Source organism: Prionailurus viverrinus, chromosome B4 (assembly GCF_022837055.1).
Source record: "Prionailurus viverrinus isolate Anna chromosome B4, UM_Priviv_1.0, whole genome shotgun sequence".
Taxonomy (NCBI): Eukaryota; Metazoa; Chordata; class Mammalia; order Carnivora; family Felidae; genus Prionailurus; species Prionailurus viverrinus.
The window spans coordinates 100472889-100499838 of record NC_062567.1 but is presented as its reverse complement, the minus strand read 5'-3'; the positions used below and the strand labels follow the sequence as shown (position 1 = coordinate 100499838).

The 26950-nt window shown below is 37.9% G+C and overlaps 1 pseudogene; it reads left to right on the top strand.

The window, feature by feature from the left end:
• The first annotated feature begins 24679 nt into the window (after positions 1 to 24679).
• On the top strand, positions 24680 to 24987 carry LOC125170661 (small nuclear ribonucleoprotein G-like; annotated as a pseudogene).
• The last annotated feature ends 1963 nt before the right edge of the window (positions 24988 to 26950 follow it).

Below are 26950 nucleotides of genomic sequence, written 5' to 3'. Positions count from 1 at the left end.
CTAGAAAGTCTGTGCAGCCACCTAAGAGTTCTTAGAACCGCAAGATGCTTTATACCTCGGAAAACATCTGTGTCATTTAAAATCATGCTTACTTTGAACATTGTACATTACAGAATTCAGTATGTGCTTTATAATATAAACTCTCCTTAGTTTCTTTTGTCCCTTAGCCTGTTTTACTCTTCTTTCATACATTTTTGCCTTGGGCCCCAATTCCCAGGAGTGGAAGGCTTTTTCTAAATCATATGCACCCTTCCTAGGGGCTAATAAAGATTGATTGATAGAAAATGTGCTCTTTCATATTCTCTGCTTGCTTGTCAATTTATGATTTCTTCAAGGCCAAATTCTTGTCACTGCCCTCACTAGAGTGAAGGTCAGTCCCAGGGAGAGGTTCCACATATCCAGCGAGGTCATGACCCGACCGTGGCATCTGCATTCTCTTTTCTACACTTAAAAACAATGTATTGGTGCCACAGGGCATCAGTATAGTCAGACCTTTGTTAGAAGACAGATTCATTCCGTATAAAAGCATTCTCTGAAGGTAACGTTTCACTTCTTTTTCCTTCAAAAACTTGTTTTCCCGCTGTGTGTGATAGAAAAACAGCTATTAAGAAATGATTCTTTTTAAAACCTTAATGTCTTTCCCTGTGTTTCATGCTATTAAATGACTATAATTCCGTCAGATTACATATTGATATTGCCTGAAGAATCCATATACTAAAGCCATAACTGTTTAAAATATAAATAAAATTTTTTACCAGGCATCTGACATTCTACATAGTGAAATGGAAATTCAACTTTGTAATTCTCTATGGTCCCTGAATTTTTGATAAACTACTTGATAATTTAATTTACTTTTCTCATCCTTAACCATGCTTCAGAAAAGCAGACTATGGAGGTATAACGTTAATGTATTTGGGCATTGTCAAAACTGCTGCAAAGGAATGATACTGTACATATTTAAGGCCAGTATCCAAATATTCTGGAAAGCTGAACCACATAAATATAGAACACTTTATACCAGTCACTACATAGTTGGGAAACTATGCATCAGTTAAACAAAGAAATTAAACACATAGGGCCTGCTACATTTAAATATTTAAGTGCCATATTTTAAACAAATCATATTATTGTAGGCCACAGAGGATTTCCAAGACAAAAAGTAAAGTCTGAAGCTTTTATAGAACACCTTTTTTTTTCTTGAGATTTTGAACTTCACACAATAATGCTTTTCATTTCTGTACTTTCTCCAAATGTTTTCAACTTCTTAGAGGCTACATTGTTTTGTAAGAATAAACTGTAGGTTTTCCAGAGAGCCTCTCTCTCCCACTCAGCTGCCCTGAGGGAATTAGAGCCTGTGCACACAACTTATTTTCATTTCCCTCACCCCAGAAATGATCAAATAAGGACTGTTTCCTCACCAACATTTCTAGGGCAAGAGCCTCTAACAAGTGCAGCCTTTATCACCACAAACATCTCTTCTCTTTCCTGCTCTGGCACGTCCCAAGAAAAAGGTTTTTTAACACACACAAACCGTGTTAGAATCAGGGCTCCAACAATTACAAAGATGCACAAGGTGAATATACAGTTCTAAGCCGTTGGAAAGTGGATACATTGAGCATCTCTGGAATCCGGCCACAAACAACCGGGAACGCTCAAGCAATGCTACAGAATCAGTACAGTGTCTTCAGAATCTGCCCCTGCTTGCCACCAAAATAGACATTTGCTGGCTGCACAATTCTCAGCATCCTGGTTCAAATAAGGATACCACATATTACATATTCTTTACTATTTTGGAGTTGCCATGGCAGAGTAGAGAAGAGATATTTTTGTTGATGGAATGTCTCTTCACAGAGCTCCTTATTTTGGCCTTCCTGACTTTCTGACGCAGTTTTCAGATTTACTTAAAAATCTTTCCAGGACTTTCTTTTTAAAAAAAAAATGATTTGAAACAATCAACATTCCAGCATCCCAGAAAGAGTAGAAGATACGTTGTTCAACATGCAAAAAGGCAGATGATTGGAATTTAACGATACGGAGTTTAGATGAAAAGAATGAGCAATCTGTCAAAATTTTAATGAGCTCTTTAACTTTCAGTCCAAACTCCTGGTCCTTTCTCAGCTTCCCTTTCCTTTTCTCTTTCCACTGACTCTTGTCTTCTAGTTATTCACTGCTGCCTTACTGTGTAAAAACAAAATTAGTGTATCAGATTGGACTAGGTTATGCTATAACTTGAAAGAGAATCTTAATGGCTTCAAATAACAAGTCTTATTATTTTTTTCATATGCTGGATATCCTTTGTGGATCAGTTAAGGGCTTTTCTCTGTGCTCTTCTCCATACCCGCCCCCCCCCCCCCCGCCCCCGGGAATCAGGTGTATGGAATACCCACCATCTAGATCAGGAACTAATAGGCTATGGCCTCTAGGCCAAATCTGGCAATTTGGTAAAACACATGGACATATGTGGGGTACCTGGCTGGCTCAGTCGGTTAAGCACCAACTTCCGCTCAGGTCATGATCTCATAGTTCATCGGTTCAGGCCCCACGTTGAGCTCTGTGCTAACACCTCAGAGCCTGGAGCCTGCTTCAGATTCTGTGTCTCCCTCTCTCTTTGCCCCTCCCCCGCTCACACTCTGTCTCTCAAATAAATAAAGGTTAAAAATTTTTTTTAAATTCTTTAAAAACCCCACCTGAACATATTAGAGTCGATAATGAATTAACAATGATGCTTTTTAAAAAGGTGGGGGGAAGAAATGGACAGTAAAACAAAAGAGAACCCATGAGATACTATTGAAATTTCTAAGAGCACCGAATCTTTACTCCGTAAATTCGTAACGGAAAGAGAATTATTATGCATTTTATCCTGCCTTTCCTGGATGAATTATATTTCAGAGTAACTAAATATCTTTGCTGGATGAGACAGGTGAATCTATTCATCAACAATACCAGTTAATAAATGCAGATAAAATGTAGAATTAGAAAATTGCCATTTATAGGAGCGCCTGGGTGGTCGGTTAAGCTTCCGACTACAGCTCAGGTCTTGATCTTACGGTTCCTGAATTTGAGCCGCATAGAGTTCCGCGCTGATGGTGCAGAGCCTGCTTAGGATTCTCTCTCCCTTCCTTTCTCTCCGCCCCTTCCCCAGCTTGCATTCTCTTCTCTCTCTCTCTCTCTCTCTCTCTCTCTCTCTCTCTCTCTCTCTCTCTCTCTCTCTCAAAAATAAAGAAATAAACTTTAAAAAAAAAGAGAAAATTGCCACTTACAAATTGTAATTAGCTAGCTGGTTCAGGATATGGTCATCGATGGAGGTAATAACATTAGATTAATGGTTGATGGCAAACTATGGAATGAAGAGATCAGGCTATTACCACTTGCACCTATAGAGCAGTCTTAATAATATTAAAGTGAGATGGCCTGGCATTATATGTCATCTGATGGGATGTAATAGAAAATACTACATGTGAAAGAAATATGCAGAATTATCTATGGTATATTCTTGACAAATTCAATTTAAAACTAATTCCAAGTTTCTATATCTAAATTCCATTCTGTAGGAAATACTACAGATAGAGAAACAAAGGACATCCTAGGAAGAAATGTGTCGAATGCAGAATCCCCCAGGACACCTGATCCAGTTTCTTCAACAAGTCAACAGCAGGAAAAAACAAAGGTGAGAGGACAGCTCTACATTAGAAATAACCTAGGGGCACCTGGGTGTCTCAGTCGGTGAAGCCGCCGATTCTTGGTTTGGGCTCAGACCAGACGTTCATGAGTTTGAGCCCACATGTGCCTCTGCACTGACAGTACTGAGCTTGCTTAGGATTCTCTCTCTCTTTGCCTCTCCCCTGCTTGTGCCCTCTCTCTTTCTCTTTCTCTCTCTCAAAATATATAAATAAACTTGAAAAAAAAATTAAAGAAATAATCTAAAAGATTTAGTAACCAAATACAGTGAGAGTACCTTACTTGGATCCTAATTCAATCAACTACAAAAAGACATTTTTAGGTAATTGGGGAAATTTGAATGTGAACTGAATGTTAGGTCATAATAAAATTTATTTACAATTATATGAGATATGATAATGGCATGGGGTGGTGTGAGAATATACTTCTCCTTTTTTGAGATGGATATTGATATATTTAGGGATCGAAGTGATGTGGTTCTGAGACTTACTTTGAAATACTTCGGCAAAAGTAATCACAGGATTGATGAAGCAAGCATGTCAAAATGTTGATGTTCGTTAAAGTTGGGTGGTGGATAATTTTTCATAATAAAAAAGTTTAAAGGAAACAGGAGGTCCTAATATAAAAGTGCCAACATCTACAAATTCCTCTTAAAAGTCAAAGTTATGGTGATCAAAATCCCAAATGTGTTCATCTTTCTTTCTTTGTTTTTCCTTTTTTTTTTTGAGAGAGAGAGAGAGAGAGCGAGCATGGGAGCAGGGAAGGGGCAGAGGGGGAGAAAGAATCTTAAGCTGACCATGGAGCCCAATGCTGGATTTGATTCCATGACCCTGGGATCATGACCTGAGCCAAAATCAAGAGTCAGTAGCTCAACTGACTAAGCCACTCAGGAACTCCCAAACACGTTCTTGATACTATGTGACAAAATCACTTTAAAACTTATATGGAAACTTAAAGGATCACAGAGAGCCAAGACATTTCTAAAAAAGAAAAGATCAGAGAGAACTGCCTACAAAATCTAGAGATTTATTATAATGGTGTAGTAATAAAGACAGTGAGATGCTGGCATAAGAAAAGACAAATACACCAGAGTCAAAGGACTCGATAGATTCCATATAAAAATGGATTCTTAATTTATGGCAGAGCAGACTTTAGAGAAGGCTATGAAAGGATGAACTATTCCATATATGCCACTAGGAAAATTGGTCATCTAATTATACACAAAATCAAATCAGGTAAAAATCTTAAAGGTGGAAGGCAAAACTATAAACCTTTTAGAAGACATATGTCATGACAAATAGATCATGGTTGGGGCACTTGGGTGGCTCAGTCAGTTAAGCATCTGACTTGGGCTCAGGTCATGATCTCACAGTCTGTGAGTTCAAGCCCCGTGTCAGGCTCTATGCTGTCAGTTCGGAGCCCGGAGCTTGCTTTGGATTCTGTATCTCCCTCTTTCTCTGCCCTTCCCCACTCATGCTCTGTCTCTCTCTGTCTCACAAAAAATGAATAAACGTTAAAAAAAATTAAAAAATAAAAAAAACAAATAGATCATGGTTTATTTACATAAGGAACCCCCAAGTATTTCCAAATTCCTGAACAAGCTGACAATATTTCCTGGCAATTTTTCTCTTTCTAGGTTTAAGATGTAGTTCCTGAGGTCATACTGGGGAACCCCCAGGTCAGTTCCTGAAAGTACCAGGCAGCAATATATCCCACTTGGAAAGAGAAATCCAGTGCCCACAGTAGTGTTAATGGCAGATATATAAAATCTGCTCTTAAGTTCTGAAAAATTTGACAATTGCTATGATTTTTATGTAGAAAAAGTCTCTGATCTTTTCTTTCTTTAAAGTGAAAAGAAAAGCTTTAACTATGCATTTAAATCGTCTTTTTAAGAAAGAAATTGTCATCTATACTCTGCATGTGTTTTGGGCTTTTAAAGAGCTGCACAAACAGTTATGTGTGCTTAAAAATTTTCAGCGTTCAGTTTAAATATCATCTCTTTATTTGGTTATTCCTTTTCTCTCTTCCCTGTCCTGTCCTAATCTCCATCCAGAATTAATATTACCATAATTTAATTCATCAATCTTTTCCTTTGTGACTGTGCTTTTCATGCCTTTTCTTTTTTAACGCTTTTTATTTTATTTTTTGAGAGACAGAGCACAAGCAGGGGAGGGGAAGAAAGAGAGGGAGACACAGAATCCAAAGCAGGCTCCAGGCTCTGAGCTGTCAGCACAGAGCCCAACGCAGGGCTTGAACCCACGAATGCGAGATCATGACCTGAGCCGAAGTTGGATGCTCAACCAACTGAGCCACCCAGGCGTCCCCAGTGCTTTTCATGTCTTAAGAAATTCTTTCTATCCTGAGTCAGAGAGATGTTTTACTATATCAGAGGTCAACAAACTTTTTATGTGAGGGGCCAGAGAGTAAACATTTTGGGCTATATATCTGTGGCAACTACTCAATTCTGCCACTGTGAGACAAAACTGCCATAGACAATACATAATGAATGGGCATGGCTATTTTTCAATAAAACTTTATTTATGGACACTGAAATTTGAATTTTATATAATTTTCACATGTCACAAAATGTTATTATTGGAGTTTTTCCCCAACCATTTAAAAAGAAAAAGACACATTCTTAGCCTATGGGCCATACAAAAACAAGTGGTAGGCCTGATTTGGGGTAAACCATCGAGTTTGAAGGATTGACCATAGAGTTTTACATAGGGAAGATAAAGAAGCCATCCTCTTCTTTGGCCTGGGAAATTATGGGGGGAAGGGGGGAGAAGAAGAGGAGAGTGAAGCTATCAGATGCGTGTTTCTCAATTTTTCTCTGTTCAAACTCTGGTTCAGTGAATGAAGAGGTATTGTTATGTAAATGACCTCCGCAGGGGGCTATTGCCTCCTATCTCCAATTGAGACTCCATAAAGCAATCCTTCAAAGCGTCCCCACACCAATAGGTCCCACCTGAATCGGCCTGGTAGTACACAGTGGTCACAAAGAGGTCACAAAGAGGAAAAATCAGGACTCCTAGGCCAGCCTCATTTCTCATCCGGAGTAATTAGATAAGTATCATGCAGAACAATAAAGCAGAGATGGTGGATAAGATGTGTTAAGAGGACTGTCATTTGAAATAGGATGTCAGGGAATTTTTCACTTGGAAAATTTTGAGTAAAGCTAAAAATAGGTGTCCAATGTTCCAGGAAGGAAACAAGTGCTTCAGCTCTGAGGTGCCTGGTTCAAGGTACAGCAGGATGGCTACTGTATAAGGTCAGAGGGATCAAGTAGGAAAGTAGAATGAGATTAGCTGAAGTTGATAATGGGGGCTTCGATTTTTGTAAGGGGCCTTAGCTTAAAGGAAGGACTTTGAATTTATTCTCTAAGAGATGGTAAGCCATTGAAAGTTTTATGCAGAGAAGTAATGCAATCTAACTTTTGTTTTTACCAGATCACTGCAGCTGCTATATTGAGAATAGACTTTAAGTGTCAAGGACAAATTCCAGAAGACCATATAGCAGTTTGTCTCAACAATCCAAGAGAGAGATGATGGTGACGTGGATTGGGGCAGTCGTGGCGGTGGTAAGAAGTAGTTGAGTTCTAGATATATGTTGAAGGCAGGAGCAATGGGAGGATTTGTTGACAGAATACATAGATGGTATGGGAGAAAGACGCAAGTCAAAGATGCATCCAAAGTTTCAACCAAACGGCAGCTGAGATTTGGAACTATTATTGTAAGCATCCACTCTCGTGTGCCTTCCTTTAGTGATCGCTGAGACAAGTAGGATGTTTTTTTCTTGCTGACCTAACTGAATACCTCTTTTTTCGTGAAGCCTCTACTTCTGCTGCCTGCTTTCTCTGCACAGGCAACCTTCTTCAGGTCACCATCTTTCTTCTTAACTTCTTCTAATCTGGTTCATTGTCAACATGCAAAGGGCTGCTGTTTCGCAGAGGACACTAAGTAGCCTAGTTTGTGAAATTTTACAAATGGGATTTTACAGTTCTAAAAAGGCAGGCTCTCTTTCAAGGGTGGCTCCAGACCCTTATTTGAAATAAAGTATCTGGGCTCACTTTGGTCAGCCTTGCTACCAATTAGGGAAACTCTGGTTTGTTGCTGTTGTCGGGTTTCTAATTTATTTCTGAATTTATTTATTTCTAATTTATGTCTAATTTATATTCTGAATCTGGGTTCCAGATTGCTAAAGGTGTGACAAAATGAACATGAGAAATCTTGGGTGCTTCTGTATGCATTTATGTACATTTAATATGTAATGTATCTCCACCCCCTCATCCTCTTATCCCCATTCCTAGCTCTTACTCCTCAAATATTGTACAAGTTAGGTGTGGCAAAATTTAACATCTACCTGAAGATTCGCAGTAGTTAGTGTGCATAAGAATCATTTGGAATGACTCAATGAGATGCAGATTCTCAGATCTCTCTCCTAGAGATTAAAATTCAGTAGATTTGTGGTAGACTCCAAAGTGTCCAGACGAATCTGCTGCAAGTGGAAAATAGCACACAATCTGGGAAACATAGATGTAGGCCAGGCAGTTCAAGGTGGTGAGGACCCATACTGGCCTAGGGTGACAGAACTAGAAGGAAACACTAAAGAAGGCCAGAGCAGTCTCAGACAAAAATGAGCCTAAAGTATCACCTTTGCATCCAACAGTTCTACCTAATATTGAATGTATCTATACTTGATAGTTGGACTGTGTTATATGAGGAATTTGGAGTCTGCTTGACCTCTGTCTGAAGGTCTAAGGAGCCTACCAATTAATTATCATCTACTATCTAATCTTGGCCAAATTATCTCGTCCTTGTGAACATCAGTTTCCTCATCTCTAAATTGAGAAAAAAAAATGCCCATGGGCGCCTGGGTGGCGCAGTCGTTAAGCGTCCGACTTCAGCCAGGGCACGATCTTGCGGTCCGTGAGTTCGAGCCCCGCATCAGGCTCTGGGCTGATGGCTCAGAGCCTGGAGCCTGTTTCCGATTCTGTGTCTCCCTCTCTCTCTGCCCCTCCCCCGTTCATGCTCTGTCTCTCTCTGTCCCAAAAATAAAAATAAACGTTGAAAAAAAATTTTTTTTAAAAATGCCCAACTTTTGTGTTGTATGAATTAAATGAGATAATATAAATAAAGCATTTAGAATTCTACCCAACACATAATGAACACCCAATTAAGGCTGATTATTATTATTGGAGGGTATAAGTAATACCTGAACAAGGTGTTTAAGTATAAGTAAATACCTTGGTACACACACATCCACATATTCATATAATATTATGTAATTCTATTCTTAGCATCAAACAAAGCCCTGAAATCTCAGTGTCTTTTTGACAGATTAAAGAACTTTTTTTTCAAAGCCCATATTCTCTAGTTTGTATTAATTTATAAAAATTGAAAATTTCTTACAGGTCCATCTGTGATTACAACCTCCTAAAATAAGGAACAAGGTCTACATGGATCTTTATATAGTACATTATATATATATTACATATAGCACATTAGTATGCACCATTTACAATAGGGAATCTCTTGAATGTCTTTGATAATCTTCATCTTCTTAAATATTTACAAAATCTGCTTAGTTTGAGTTATTTTAATAGACTAACAAGTTACTTGAGCAATTGACAGCAAATAAGGTCTGACTCCAAATTTCTAATTCATATCCTAGTGGGGACAATAAAAAGGTGAATAAAGCCAAACAAAAAACATAATTAACAGTTTGGTCATAGCCTTTGTGTTGACACTAACTGCAGCCTTGAAGACTGAGAAATTTTTGGCTGGTGATAAAATGAAAAGGAGTAATGGCCCACTTGAGAGTATTCTTGGTTTTATACTGAAAAGTCCAAGAGTCACAACCCAGTTGATGTTATTTCCAGTGTCTAGAGCCCCTCACAGAATTGGAGGAAAAATGGTGTTGAAAGGTTGTAGAGAGTGGGATTTAGAAAGTTGAGGAGTGCAGGGTGCAGAACCCTGAAAAGGCTCCAATTAGTGCCTGTGATGGATGAGTCTGGATGTAAGTATCTTGCAATGGGCTGCTGCCAGTATCATCCCCGCATAGATTGAAGGAAGCCACCAAAAATACAAATCCCTAAGACCATGAGAAGTAACCCACCTACCACCATACACTTGAAGGTAAGTGGTAGTTACTTTATAGAGTAACATTTGATGTATGTGAGCCTGATCTTCCCATTTCCCTTCCTCCCAAACTAAAGTGACTGGTATGCTTCCCTCCTTCAGCACATACAATTTCAGTTCCCAAAATAAGCAAAGCCTGTTTATCAGGCCCTTTCCCCATCATTTTCATTCTCCATCCCTTAACACCACAAAGCTGGCTCCTGAACCCTCACCTAGGGGCTCCAAGGAAGCTGCTCTTTGCTATTTAATCAATAGCCACGTCTGTGATGCCATGGTTACGACTGAAGTTTTTTGTTTGTTTGATTTTTTTATTCAAGTATAATTAACATACAATGTTACATTAGTTCAGGTGTACAATGTGATTCAATAACTCTATACATTACTCAGTGCACATTACGAGAAGTGTATTCTTAATCCTCTTTATCTACTTCATCCATCCCACCACCCACCTCCCCTCTGGCAACCATCAGTTTGTTGTCTATATTTAAGTATTTGGGTTTTTGTTCGTCTCTTTTTTTCTTTGTTCAGTTGTTTTGTTTCTTAAATTCCGCACATGAGTGAAATCATATAACATTGTCTTTCTCCGATTTATTTCATTAGCATTATATAGTCCGGATCCATCCATGTTGTTGCAAATGGCACTATCTCATCCTTTTTTATGGCAGAGTAATATTCCATTATATGTAATTTCATATATGTGTGTATATGTACATATGCACATATCTTTTTGAATTTGTGTTTTTTTTTTCCTTTGGGTAAATACCCAGTAGTAGAATTTACTGGATCATATGGGAATTTTATTTTTAATTTTTTGAGGAACCCTCATGCTGCTTTCCACAGTGGCTGCACCAATCTGAATTCCCACCAACAGTGCATAAGACTTCCTTCTTCTCCACATCCTCACCAACACTTGTTGTTCCTTGTGTTTTTTATTTTAGCCATATGACAGGTGTGAGGCAATATCTTATTGTGGTTTCTATTTCCATTTCCCTGGTGATTAGTGATGTTGAGCATCTTTTCATTTGTCTGTTAGCCATCTGTATGTCTTCTCTGGAAAAAAATCTATTCATGTTCTCTGTCCATTTTTAATTGAATTATTTGTAAGGTTTTTTGGTGTGGAGTTGTGTAAGTTCTTTATCTATTTTGGATACTAACCTCTTATCAAATACATCATTTGCAAATATGTCCTTCCATTCAATAGGTTGTCTTCTGTTTTGTTGATGGTTTCCTTCACTATGCAAAAGCTTTTTATGTTGGTGTATTCCCAATGGTTTATTTTTGCTTTTGTTTCCCTTGCCAAAGGAGACATAGCTAGAAAAGAGTTTTTACAGCTGATGTCAAAGACATTACTGCCTATGTTTTCTTGTAGGAATTTTATGGTTTCAGGTCTCACATTTAAGTCTTCAATCCATTTTGAGTTAATTTTTGTGTATGGTATAAGAAAGTGGTCCAGGGGTGCTTGTGTGGCTCAGTCGGTTAAGCGTCTGACTCGGGATTTCAGTTCAGGTCATGATCTTGTGGTTTGCGGGATCAAGCCCCGCAGCGGGCTCTGCACTAACAGCGTGAAGCCTTTTTGAGATTCTCTCTTTCTCTTGCTCTCTGCCTCTCTCCTGCTCACACACACACACACTCACTCTCTCTCTCTCTCTCTCTCTCTCTCTCTCTCTCTCTGTCTCTCTCAAAATAAATAAATAAACCTTTTTTAAAAAAGTGGCCCAGTTTCATTCTTCTGCATGTAGCTGCCCAATTTTCCCAACACCATTTGTGGCAGAAACTGTCTTCTCCCTTGAATATTCTTGCCACTTTTGTCATAGATTATTTAACCATAAAATTGTGGGTTTATTTCTGGACTGTTCTGTTCTATTGATCTGTGTCTATTTTTGTGCCACTACCATACTGGTCTTGTTTGTTTGTTTGTTTGTTTGTTTGATGCTTGTTTTTATGTACATATGTATGTATGTATGTATGTATGTATTTTCTTTCCAAGTTTTTATTTAAATTCCAGTTAGTTAACACAGTGTAATATTAGTTTCAGGGGTAGAATTTAGTGATTCAACACTTACGTACATCTGGTGTTCATCATGACAAAGGTACTCCTTAATCCCATCACCTATTTAACCAGTCCCCCCCCCCCCCGCCCCACACACACACACATCCCCTCTGGTATCCATCAGTTTTGTTCTCTGTAGTTAAGAGTAGTACCATACTGTTTTGATTACTACAGCTTTGCAGTATATTTTGAAATCTGGGACTGTGACACTACCAGTTTCGTTCTTCTTTTTCAAGATTACTTTAGCTATTTGGGGTCTTTGTGGTTCCACACAAATTTTAGGATTGTTTGTTCTAGTTCTGTGAAAAATCATATGGTATTTCTATTTTCATTTTTTTTGAGGAACCTCCAAGCTGTTTTCCTCAGTGGTTGCACCAATTCATATTCCCACCAACAGAGTCCCAACCTCCTTAGCCTGTATCCAGGCACTATAATAATTCTTATTTAAGAATAAAATAAAATTGCAAATTTTGAATTTTATCCATTTATTTCATTGGTGCTTATCCTTCTGGGGTCTCTCCTTTTTCATTCCAAACTTACTATATTAGTTAGCTTGAGGGACACACACGCACACACACACACACACACATTTTCTTGGGCTATCTAAAAAAGCTATTAACTTTCAGCAGACTTATTCTCTGTGCACCTGCAAAGCTCCATTTTCAGGGAGGCATCTTTTCAAAACCAGAGAAGAGTTCCCTGCTCACACATCATACCATTGCTTTTATTCTGTAACCAGAAATAGTACCAGATACTTGTGGATTCCCAAAACTGAGGAATCCCCACATACCTCATTGAAAGATTTAATACCTGCTCTCTTACCCATCCCAACTTCCTATTGAGTCTAGAAAAGAGTTCTTGCATTTCCGTCTTGCACACTCACACTTAGAAAGTGTACCTTTGGCTTAGCACCTGATGTAAGATGCCAAATGAAGAGATGTTGACAATCAAATTCTCTTATTCTTGCCATTTGCACTCTTCTTTTTTTTTTAATGTCTATTTACTTTTGACAGAGAGAGAGAGATAGAGCAAGAGCAGGGAAGGGGCAAAAAGAGAGGGAGACACAGAATCCGAAGCAGGCTCCAGGCTCTGAGCTGTCAGTATAGAGCCCGACGTGGGGCTTGAACTCACAAACCGCGAGATCATGACCTGAGCCGAAGTCAGATGTTTAACCAACTGAGCCACCCAGGCGCCCCTACCATTTGTACTCTTTTCAAGCGAAATTTCAAAAGGATCATACTTGCTTTAATAATGAATACAAATGATGTCTTGATCTACTTTACCTTGTTCCCAATAGTTTTCGTGGGAAGACGTGTCCCCCTGATTTTACTGTTAGCACCTGCTGATATACTTTCTCATGCACACCAATGTCTGGAGGGCAATATACACAAGTCTCCTTACTTCACCACATGGAAATCTTGTTTGGAAGTCTGGACAAGTTAGTTGAGCTTTCATCCTATATCTACAAAATGGAAACAGTGATTCTTCCCTCCCAGGGTATTGTGGAGATTACCAAGTGGATATAAAATCACTTTGTAAAGTAAACACATTATAATACAAAAATTCAGGTAATAAAATTTTATTGGGTTGGCAGCCCAAAGTCTCCTATTTGGATATCCTTGTTTCCTTAGTTAGGTCTCATTGATTACAAGCAGCACAAATCATATAAAACCAGCTTAAGAAAAATGGGGAAATGTTTTATAAGAATGCCATAGTGTAAAAACAAACAAACAAAAATGAGCACAGAAAAATAACAGAGCCTTGGAAGAGACTAAAACCAAGAACTGAAGATGCCTGGTATTCATTCTCTCTTGTCTCTTGTTTAATTTACCTTATTCTTCTTCAATACTGTCCTTAGGCCCGAGCAAGAGGGACATCTGCCCTAGACTCAGAACTTTTTTTTAATTTTTTAAAATTTATTAATTTATTTGAGAGAGAGAGAGAGACCAGGAGAGGGGCAGAGAGAGGGAGAAAGAGAATCCCACGCAGGCTTCATGCTGCCAGCACAGAGCCTGATGTGGGGCTTGAACCCATGAAGCCATGAGATCATGACCAAGAGTCAGATGCTTAACCATCTGAGCCACCCAGGTACTCCCAGACTCAGAACTTTAGAAGGCCCCACTCCTGTCCTTCCCCGACTGCAATCCTCCCCATGAGACAAGGAGTCTGAGGTTAAAAAGAAATGCTCCCACACATGCATTGCCTCCACTATGTATATATGAGGGCAGGAAGTATATAGGGACTCACTGTACCTTCTGCTCAGCAATGCTATGGACTTAACACTGCTCCAAAAAATAAAGTTTATTTTCAGTGATAGTGACAACGACAACAACAACAAAAGCTGTGCCTTTCCAGAGCCCACATAGACCTTTCTAGAACATGGTTGGGGCACTTGAGGCCCCAGAATTCCCTACCCCCACCCTCAGTGGGCCTGAGTTTATTTCCAGGCCCTGCAGCAGCCTCATTCTTGGGTCTGTCTTCCGAGGGACAAACTGTTCTGCAAATATGCCCCCTCTAATCCCAAACATGCTCAAGGCAGATGGTGAGAAAATGAGTTCCGGGAGTGTCCATGTACATGCAATATAAAGCTCTTTGTGGTACTTGATGGAAAAGGGACAGGATACAGACCATCTCTCCCCACAAAGTCAGTTTTCATTATGGAATTCTGAGGAGTTCTAGTATTTTAAAACTTCAAATCTTCTCCCCTAGGTTGTTGTAAATTATACTTGTCAAGATAGGAAGATAGAAAATATTTTATTTAATAGTTTGTTTTCTTATTTTGTGCTTTTCCAATATTTAAACACACAAGATGAGGGCCACCATTGCACTTTTGCTCCTGGTCCCCATTAATGTTAGGGAAAAGCCAGTTCCTTCCTAAAGCCCTGCTTGGGATTCTCTCTCCGTCGCTCTCTGCCCCTCTGCCACTTGTGAACATGCTCTCTCTCTAAATATAAATAAATAAACATATTTTTTAAGTGAACCTTTCTATAGAAATAAGACCATGAGGGGATGTCTACCCCTAGATCTCCTAGGGGTAGAACAAGCAATTCCAAGAGAAATTTAGCTAGGTGGATTCCTCACTGAGAATCCAACTTCACAGGTAAAATAAATGCAAGTTTTAATCCTTCTATTTCAATAGAACAAATTGGCAGAAAATGTGGAAAATCAATATATTCCAGTCAGAAGACAAATTATACCATGCCTTGATAGTCTTTTTCTCAGCTATTAATAGGAATAATTAATATGAACTAATGGTAGAGAGGAAATTTCTGTTAAAGAGAAATTAAAGTTTTATTCAAATGATATTCAGTCCCTATCCTCTTATATTTTAAAAAGAAAATCAGGGGCGCCTGGGTGGCACAGTCGGTTAAGCGTCCGACTTCAGCCAGGTCACGATCTTGCGGTCCGTGAGTTCGAGCCCCGCGTCAGGCTCTGGGCTGATGGCTCGGAGCATGGAGCCTGTTTCCGATTCTGTGTCTCCCTCTCTCTCTGCCCCTCCCCCTTTCATGCTCTGTCTCTCTCTGTCCCAAAAATAAATTTTTAAAAAAACGTTGAAAAAAAAAATTAAAAAAAAATAAAAAATAATAAATAAAAAAAAAGAAAAAGAAAATCAGTGTGCTAGTACAAGTCTAATACTTTTTGCCTTGTTAGAATATCAAGCTAAGGGTTTTTAAAAGCATTCCATTGATTTATTCTTCCCAATCTCCTTTGTTAAAAAAAAAAAAAGTAACAAACCTAATAAGGTATACAATGTTTCATTAGAAAACACTTGCCAAGCCTTCTAGCTATAGCAGAATGAATACAGTTCATATTTGGGAACTCCAACAGTCTTATTTGAAAAAATACAAAGGAGTGGAAACTAGTATTTGCTTTGGATACATGAAAAGCATCTGGAATAACAATTTTTAACCAAGATTATCTCCATGTGACAGTATCAAATATGGAAAGAATAAGAAAATATACTCTCAACCTTTTCTGAAAGAAAAGGAAAGCCTCATCAAAAGAAGAAAAAAGACAAGCATATATTGTTAGTTTCTATGTATATTTCTTCACCTCAAATAATCTAATGTTACTGTTTGCACCTAAACTAAAAGGCCTATAGTTTTACCCAAGTCTGAAACTTAATTTTCTCAACATTTCATGCAGACAAAACTTCTGCTGATTTCATTTGGCTCCCATAGACAATATGCAACCATCCAGAAGTCATCAGCAATTCCAAACAAAGGCATTATTTGCTCAGGAGCAACAGAGGGTCCATAAGCTATATAGGAAGAGCTTATGGGCAATAATCCAACTACAATGGGGAATAGAAGTGGGGTCTTCAAACATTTTTGCTTGAGTATACAATTCAAGAACATTTACATACTGTGAAGCCCCTCCAACATTGTTAAATCTAAATATAAAAATTATCTCCATCATAAAATCTAAGTAGCAAAAGATGCAATTCTAACCTATTGTATATTTTGACATTTTAAAAATAAAATGGGTATAATGCTCTTTTAAATATCTCAAAAAGAGTATAAATGATTTGAGGCCACCATCACTCATTCAAAAATAAACGTGAACAAGGTCTTTAGCAGTTCCTTTTTCTCTTTAAGTTCTTATTTTTTGTCACTTCCCTCGTGGAATTGTATAATGTAATATATTTCGTGTTTTCCATCTCATATCAATCACCTCTATAATATTTCTTTGTAATAAGACTATATATGTTGACATTAAATGTTTCTTTCCCCTATAATCACCATGGTCTAACTTTTTCATTACAAGTTTTCTGATTATCATTAGTGGTAGTCAACAGTTATTGTAAGCATCATAAAGTATTGTACATTTGCAGTATGCTAGAGTTGTAGGTAAAGGGGGTAGTGAAAAGAAAAGTAGCAAAGGAGAAGTACAATGACTCCATGGAGATGAGTTTTCACAAAGGATAAACATGAAAGTTTAAGATCTATACACTGACCCTCTTAAAGTTATAAAAATCCAGGTACGCACAGGGACATCTTCCTGTATCCTAGGGATTGCACCCTTGAGTTTAAAGATCTTTGAATCAGGAGAATTGACCTGAGGCTATGTTTACACAGTAAGCACATTCTTTTTACATAGACTGTGTGTGCCAATTAAAAAAACTGTTAAAGTTTTGTAATAATGCTTTTATTGAATGTTGAAAACATTCAGCCATGAGGTACCTAGGTGGCTCAGTCGGTTAAGCATCTGACTTCAGCTCAGGTCATGATCTCACAGTCTGTGAGTTCGGGCCCTGCATCGGGCTCCGTGCTGACAGCTCAGAGCCTGGAGCCTGCTTTGGATTCTGTGTCTCCTTCTCTCTCTGCCCCTCCCCCCGCCTTCTCTCTCTCTCAAAAATAAATAAACATTAAAAAACAATTTTTAAATAAAAAAAATCAACCTGAAAATGCATTATTATTTTTCTTTGGACTTGCTTAAGAGGCATGGTAGAGACTAATAAGGAACTAAAACCAACTTTTTGCCACTCCTGCTGATGATAGCCACCTTTTATCACTATTACAGTTTGGCCTGCAGAAGCAATTGGTTCCTTCAACCTTTCCTAGATTACTCCATGCTTAGTCAACCTACATTTGCTGGTCCAGGTGGACAGATCTCTTAGGAAAGTTGTATTCCACTTCTGCAGGTCATTGACTCAATCCAGTCTGAATCTATATCTGTCTTGCAAATTTTGCTGGTGGATGTAAAGAAGTAGTTAATACATTCCAACATCCTGATTTCTTTTTTACCTTTTCTTGTAGAGCTATGGTCTCCATTAGCATTTAGTCCACTTTTCAAATTATTGTGGATGACAGCTTTCCAAATATTCTTACACAGCATAGTATGGTAGTCAGCTTTCCAGCATGTCTTTGTAACACTTAGCCAATGCCCACTTTGAGGTAACAAATTTTGCATTTTTAGTTCTTTATTTCTTTATTTTTATTTTTATTTTATTTTAATGTTTTTATTTTTTTGAGAGAGCGGAGACAGACAGATGGACTGTGAGTAGGGTAGGGGCAGAGGGAGGCACAGAATCCTAAGCAGGCTCCAGGCTCTGAGCTGTCAGCACAGAGCCCTATGTGAGGCTAGAACTCACGAACCATGAAATCATGACCTGAGATGAAGTCAGATGCTTAACCAACTGAGCCACCCAGGCACCCCAAAATTTTTCATTTTTTAGGATACAGGTTCAAGGGCTATAATGAAACCCAGAATAGTAGTGGTTTAAACAAAATAACTTACAGTCATGTAGCAATCCAAGTTTTAGCCAAATTGGGCTGATGTGGCAACTCCATAGTATTAGGAACCCAGGGCTCAAGTTCTCCTGGTGTTCTGTCCTGTAATTGCTCTCATCAAAGAGGTCTCCACATCATTTCCACATCTCAGATAGCAGGAGGAGAAAGGAGATGCTTGGAAAGATATGTATACGACCCAGAAGTTGCACATGTTACTTACGTTCATATTCATTGGTTTGATCCTATGGCCACACCCAGTGGCAGGAGAGGCTGAGAAATGCAATCATTGGTCATGTGCTCCAGCTAAATACTCAACCACATGGAAAAGGAGAGGGGATTGGATATGGAGGGCCACTAGGCAGAATCTGCTACAATGTCTACTGGAAAAGCTGAGCACACTAAGTACACAACGACACAGGGGTCATTTGGGCCACTCCTCTGAGTTAACTGCCATAGCAGTAGCTGCCACCTGACATGGTCACGTGAGATTATCTGATCAATGGTTATTTTCTGGCTTGACTGGCTGAGAATTATTCTCAAATAATAGTGCAAACTGTGTGGGATTTATATCAGATCAAAAGAACTGCTGAGAGCTAATGGATCAATATTTTCTCGGAACCATGACTCACTTAAAAGGACACTGAAGAAAATTTTTCCCCACATAAGGCCTTTTTTTTTTTTCCATCTGAATGTTATATCCAGAAAAATTTTTTTCTTTCCCTTCTTCCTTCCTTTTCTCTGTCCCTCCACCTTGTCCTTCTTGGGTTCATATTTAATAAATAGATATAAACTACCTTATTTATGCCAGGAGCTTCACATATATACTATATAAGCCATGTAACATTTGTATGAGGTAGATATTATCCTTAATTTATAAATGAGGGAATTGCGACTTGGGGAAGTTTACTCACTGGCTCAAGATCACGTCACTAAGTTATACAACCACACTATGAGAGTGGTTTGATAGAAATTTCCAGGAAGCCATATATCTCTGTCCCAGTCTAGAAGAGGTGATATGCATATGTAACTTTATGTAACAATAGCAAACATTGCAGTCCAATAAAGAAACTAATAAGTGTAACTAATTTGCAGAGCAATTTTAGACCAGATGGCAGATACTGCTTACTGTCACTCAATACAGTTTTATTCCTTCTTCCTTAATAACAGACCCTCCAATTTAGCTGTACACAAAGCTGGCCAACCTCCAGAACCTGAATACAACCAGTGTAAGCAAAATATTTCTGTATTCCATATAGAAAGTACCCTTCAAGGAAAGAGGCATAGTTTCCATCTTCCTTTACTACTTCTGTAGGATGGAATGTAAATATGATGTTGGAGCCTGTTATGAGTTAAATTGTACCTCCCTGCAAAAATAAGATATACTGATAGCCAAATTATGGAAAGAGCCCAAATGTCCAACAACTGATTAATGGATAAAGAAGATGTGGTGTGTATGTATGTATGTATATATATAATATAATATATGTATGTGTATATATATATATATACACACAACACATGTGATGTATGCATGTGACATATATATATATATATACATGATGAATGGATAAAGAAGATGTGGTATGTATGTATGTGTGTGTATATATCTGTGTGTGTGCATATATATATATATATATATATATATGTATATATATATATGCACACACACACACACACACACACACACACACACACACACATATAATCGAATACTACTCGGCAATGAGAAAGAATGAAATCTTGCCATGTGCAACAACATGGATAGACTGGAGGGTATTACATTAAGTGAAATAAGTCATTCAGAGAAAGACAGTTTTCCAATGTTTTCATTTACATGTGGAATTTGAGAAACTTAACAGAAGACCATGGGGGAAAGGGAAGAGAAAAAAATAATTTCAAACAGAGAGGGAGGCAAACCATAAGAGATTCCTAAGTACAAAGAATTAAGGGTTGATGGGGAGTGGGGGGAGGGGAAAATGGGTGATGGGCATTGAAGAGGGCACTTGTTGGGATGAGCGCTGGGTGCTGTATGTAAGTGATGAATCATGGGAATCTACTCCAAAAACCGAGATCACACTGTATACACTATATATTAGCTAAGATGACAATAAATTATCTTTTAAAAAATAATAATTAGATATGTTGAAGTTCTAACCTCAAGTACCTGTGAATGAAACCTTGTTTGGAAATAGACTTTTTGCAGTTTTAATCAAGTGAAGATAAGGTCATGAGGTTAGGCCTTAATCCAGTGTGACTGCTGTCCTCATAGGAAGAGGAAAGTTTGAACATAGACATACAGGGAGAAGCCATGTGAAGATACATCAACAGGCACAGAAAGAAGACTATGTAGAGCCATGCAGGGGGAAGACACCCATGTGATGACAGGGGCAGAGACCAGAGTGATGCATCTACAAGCCAAGGAACACCAGAGAATGCCAGCAAATGGTAGAAGCTAGAAGAAGCAAAGGAGGATTCTCTCCCCTATGTCTTTTAGAGATAATATGACCATACTTGTTAATTTCAGACTTTTAGCTTCCAGAACTGTAGAACAATAACTTTCCATTTTTGTAAGCCATCCAGTTTGTTATACTTTGTTACAGCAGCCCTAGGAAGCTAATATAGAGCCTAAGCAGTCATCTTGGATCATGAGATGCCTTGCTATGAATGTCAGAACAGCAAGAGAGAAGGAGCCTGGGGTCTTGATGACTTCATGGAATAGAGTTCTGGACTACCTGTCTGTGGAGTTTACAAGATAAAGAAAAAATTTTAATCTTGAAGAAACAGCTGTTTTGAGGTTTTTTATTACTTACAGATGAACCTAATTCTGATACAAGCCATATACCTCTCCTAAGAGGTACTACAAATGGCTATGGTGTCTATTACTAGCCTTCATTGAATGTTCTGGTTCTGTATCCATTTTCTCAGCAGAAATGTTTGGGAGTGTGACAAAGCTGAGTATAGGTTCTGGCTTTACCAAGGAAGACGGTGAAATTAAGGTGGTTCTTGAGGATTGCTAAGAAGCAAATGGCTACAGGGTTGAAAAATGCACTATTTGGATTAAATATGATAGTAGCATAGCACAGTGGGTAAAAGAAAGATGGTGGCCTCAAGTACTCTTGGAATCCAAGTCCAACTCTATGCCTTACTAGCTAGAAATGTGTTTTGAGTAAGTCATTTCACATTTCTACTCCTCAGGTTCCTCATCTGTAATACAGATAAAGGAGACATGTTAAGAGAGAGAACATGAGTGGGAAGATAAGAATGACCTTATAGGACTGTTGAGATTAAATGAGAAAACACACAAAGTGCTTAACACAATTCCAGACGCATAGTCAGCTCCTCCTCACCACAAGGTTTTTGCACATGTAGTTCTATTTCCGTGAATGGTTTCCTCCTCTCATTAGACTCTAGTCAAAATATACTTTTTCATGATTAATTCACATTCATGCATTACACTCAGCTTAGAGTTCATTTCTTCAGAAATGCCATCTTGGTCTCCTCTGCAAGGATTTTATGGTTTTTAATCAAAACTCTTAGTAAAATTTGATCTAGGGTCATTATTTGTGTTCTTAGTTGATTGATTTCTGTCTTCCCTTCTAGACTGATACTACTCAAAATATGGTCTACTGGCCAGTGCTGGTTTGCAAACTATTTACGACTCATCCTCTAAGAGATAAATACAGAAACTAAGATTAAGTGTTTAAAAACTTTTATACTAATTTGATATAGCAATTAGGGCTTATATTTTTCATGTTTGGTTTTTTTCTCATTTCCCTAGTAATTCATTTTTATTAAACTCACAAAAGTGTCTGCACCATTGATTTTGTAACTGTTTAACTTATCTTAAAAGAAAATAACTAACAAAATGGTAGTTATAAAGCCTTCCCTCTCAATGATTACTTTAAATGAAACAGACTATGCCTCCAATCAAAAGACATAAAGTGGCTAAGTGGATTAAAAATAAAGCCCAACTATATGCTGTCTACAAGAAAGTCATTTTAGATTTAAGGACACATAGAAGCCAAAAGTGAAAGGATAGGAAGTTGGTACAAACAATAACTAAAAGGGAATATGAGTGGCAATATTACATCAGACCAAGTAGACTTTAAGTGAAAAATAGTCACAAGAGACAAAGAAGGACATTATATAATCATAAAAGGAAGATACAAGAATTAGAAATATATATGTGCCCAATGTCAGAGCACCTAAGTATATATACTAAACATTGACAAAGCTGAAGTTAGAAATAGGCAGAAATACAACAATAGTAGGAGACTTCAATTCCCCATTTTCAATAATGAACAAGAACATCTTCACATAAGATAAAGAAAGAATTAGAAGGCTTGAATAACACTATAGAGCAAGTGGGCCTAACACATGTACACAACATTGCATCCAATAACAATAGATACACATTCCTCTCAAGCACACACAAATCTTTTTCCAGGTTAGATCACATGTGAGGTCAAAAAACAAGTCTTAACAAATTTAAGAAGATTGAAATCATACCATATATCTTTCCTGACAGCAATGAAATGAAACTAGAAATCAAAAGAAAAAGGAAAATTGGAAAATTCACAAATGTGAAAATTAAACAACATACCCTTGAACAACCACTGGTTCAAAGAAGAAATCAAAAAGGAAATTAGAAAAATACCTGAGACAAACAAAAACAAAAACACAACACACCAAATTTATGGGATACCACAAAAGCATTTCTAAAACACAAGTTCATAGTGATACATGCCTACATTAAAAAAGAAGAAAGATCTCAAATACACAATGTTCTTTATACCCCAAGGAGTTAAAAAAGAAGAAGAAGCTAAATCCAAAGGTAGCAGAAGGAAGGAAACAACAAAGAGCAGAAATAAACAAAATAGAAAATAGAAAAACAATAAGAAAAAAATCAACAAAACTAAGTGTTGTTTTTTGAAAAGATAAACAAAACTGATAAACATTTGGCTAGACTAAAAAAAAAAGAGAAGCTTGAATAAGTAAAATCAGAAATGATAGAAGAGACATTACAACTGATACCACAGAAATGACAAGAATTATAAGACACTGCTATGAACAATTATATGCCAACAAATTGGATCAGCTAGAAGAATGGATAAAGTCATAGAAGCATACAACCTACTATGACTAAATCATAAAGAAATAGAAAGTATGAACAGACCTATAACCAGTAAAGAGATTGAATCAGTAATCAAAAACCTCCCAACAAAGAAAGCCCAGAACCAGATAGCTTCACTGATTAATTCTACCAAACATTTAAAAAATTAATGCCAATCCCTTTCCAAAAAAAATTGAGGGAACCCTTCTAAACTCATTTCAAGAGGCTATCAATCAATACCTTTATACCAAAGCCAGACAAAACACCACAAGAAAATTACATGCCAAAATTCTTGGTGAATACAGATGCAAAAACCCTCGATAAAATACTAGTAAATCTAGTCCAGCAGCAAATTAAAATGATTATACAGCATGACCAAGTGGGATTTATCCCTGGAAAACAAGCATGTTCAATATACAAAAGTCTATTAATGAATTAATTAATGAATTAAAAAGTCATAAATTGAATAAAGAATAAAAAAGCATATGATCATCTCAAAAAATGCAGAAAAAGCATTTGAAAAAATCCAACAATGCTTTATAATAAAAACTCCCAACAAAGTAGGTGTAGAAGGAATGTACCTCAACATAATAAAGGCCGAATATGACAAGCTCACAGCTAACATCATACTCAGTAGTGAAAAACTGAAAGCTTTTCCCTTAAGATCATGAACAAGGCAAGGAACGCCCCCAGTCTCACCACTTCTACTTAACATCGAACTGAAAATCCTAGCCAGGGAAGTTAAGCAAGAACTAGAAATCAAAGGCACCCAATTTGGAAAGGAAGAAGTAAAATGGTTCCTGTCTGCAGGCAACATGATGTTATAAATAGAAAACCCTGAAGACCCTATTAAAAAGAGAAAAAAAAAAACCTGTTAGAACTAATAAGTAAATTTGGTAAAGTTGCAGGATACAAAAATCAACATACAAAAATCTTGTGTTTCTATACACGGCCAGTGAACTATCTGAAAAGGAAATTAGGAAAATAGTTCCATTTATAACAGAACCAAAAAGAATGAAATACTTAGGAGTAAATTAACTAAAGTGGTGAAAGATTTTTATACTGAAAACTACAAAACATTGTTGAAAGGAATTAAACAAGACACAACACATAGGAAGACATCCTGTATTCATTGACTGCAGGGATTAATATTGTTAAATGTCAGTACTACCCAAAGCGGTCTACAGATTCAAATGCAATCTCTGACGTGGAATCTAAAAGGGGCATGTGATGAATGATTTAGCTAAGGTTGAAGAGCGTGAGTGAGAGGTGGCAATGACCCAGAGGGCAACAGTTTCCTCTAACAAGACCCAGGGCTGAGTGTCCCAGATAGATTAGCCTGGAAGGAAGATTGTTGGAAGAATCCAAGCCACTTTCCTCTAAAAAACTCTGATGTTGCTGCAGGCGTGTGAAGGAGACCATGATTTCCATTTCAAGGCCGCTCTAGGCCCACTAAACAGACACCATGAGCAAAACCCACCCTTCTGAGTTGAAAAAATTTAAGAACAAGAAGTTACCGTTGAAATTGAACAGTAGCAGACATATCCAAGGAATACCGAGGGGATTTGATTTCTTTATGGGTCTTGTGATAGATGAATGTGTAGTGATCACAACTTGTAGCAACTGAACAGCACTGGAAAGGTGGTAATACAAGGAAGCAGTATTATCACATGAGAAACATTGGAACGAGCAGAAATAACGGCTGTGTTCAGCAGAGAAATCAATCATTTCCACATGTCTATTTTACAAAGGGCCTGTTTCACAGGGACATAAAAATTCAGGTTGTGAACATTTGTCATATTAAATTTTTTATTGAAATTGAAACACTTAAAACTCTACTAAGATCAGGTCCAAAATCCTCTGCCTGACCTATAAAGTTCTCCCATCACTTCGTCCCAACTTACGTTTCTTGTCACTTCACCCCAGCACCCCTTTCCCAATATGTGTTGTTCTGGAGCCACAGTAGGCCATTCGCTAATTCCTTCAGCGTGCCTGGCACTTTCACAACTTTGTGCCTTTGCTCAAGCTATTCTCTGCCTGTAATGCCTCTCTTTTCCTCTCCATCCAGTGAATTCTTATCCCCATTTGTGAAGCCTTCATGGCTCACTTACTCAGATAGTTTGTCTCTCATTCCACTTCTCCACCATTACATTATATTCCAATTATTTGTTTGCATGCCTGCCTTTGTGCTGAAACAGGAAGCTCCTTGAAAGCTAGTTTTAATATTCTGGTGCTTAAGCAGAATTGGCAAAAATGCAAATAGCCCATGATGCTGCATTTAAAGCAATTACAGCAGTATTTTGTCCTGCATTCTCTCTTGCTACATAATTTTATTATTTCATAATAAATCTTGAAGAAGTAGACTCATTCTTCCCAAGTTTTTCCCACATAGAAGTTTCCAAGGTACACATTTTCCTTTTGTGAGTCTGACTCCCTAAACAAAATGACAACTGTGATAAGTGATACTGATTTTCAAATGCACATGCTTATTCAACAATTTCCTGAACAAGATACTATGTTGGACATGGGGAAAGATAACAAAAAGTTAGTTTCATCTATCTTGAGAATTCACAAGATATGGTTAAGAGCAAGGAAAAAAAAGAGGGTCTCAGCTCTGATAACAGACTCATCCATGGGAGTGGGGCAGATATTTGGAACAGATTCTGAAAGCCCAGTGAGAAGACAATTCTGGGTATCTGAAACATTGCAACAAACAGTAGGTGGTAGCCCGGGAAAGTAGTCCATCAGGTGGCCTTTTCAAGGAAATAGGAACACTCCTAACCAAGAAATGCCTAATGGGTCCAGACCAATCCTCCAGGAGCTTAAAGAAAAGCTAAGAGAGGCCGTTAAGTCAAGTCAGCAGTAGACAGACAAGTGATGCAGTCACAAGCTAAGTCTCCAGGACCAAACAAGAAGAAGGTAATGCGTCAGATATTCAGGGACAAATTACATGCAGTGACTCAGGGCCCAGGTTTTAAGGTGGGTGGCCCATTATTAGAACAGAGGTGGTGTGCCTGAGTGGCTCAGTCGGTTAAGCATCTGACTTCCGCTCAGGTCATGATCTCACAGTTCATGAGTTTGAGCCCTGCATCAGGCTCTGTGCTGCCAGCTCAAAGCCTGGAGCCTGCTTTGGATTCTGTGTCTCATTCTCTTGTGACTCTGTCTCTCAAAAATAAATAATAATGTAAAAAAAAATTTTTTTTTTAAAGAAGAGAGGCACAATGTCAGAAACCAATTTGGAGAAAAATCATGATGTTACCTTTTAGAATTCTTTAGATTACTGTTACCTCTCCTGAGTATTGGTCCTGAAGGTTAGCGTGAGGTTGCATATGTTTTGGGGTTCAATTGCAAACAGCAGTAGGGAGGAAAGTATAGCAAAATCCAGCAAACAGGGCTGGGAATTGGTCCCCGATTTCATGACTCACACTGCAAGAACAGAGGGGACAGGAAAGATGGTACCCAAGAGGAAACATGAGTTACTATATTATCAGAGGAAGATTTCACAGATACTGAGTTGGCAAAAACAAGAGCTGTCCCCTACTGTGAATTTCAACATAGTGATGCTGTCTAATGAATAAGTAGTAGGAAAACTATGGTATGTATTCTGAAAGATTTTAAGCTATAGTTCCATCTAAAACCATTAACTTCTGCAGGATTCCTGTGACTTTAATGTAGTGGAAAGATTAAGGCCTTTACAGTTTGTTGAAATCTCTAAGAGAACTTTGGACTGATGATT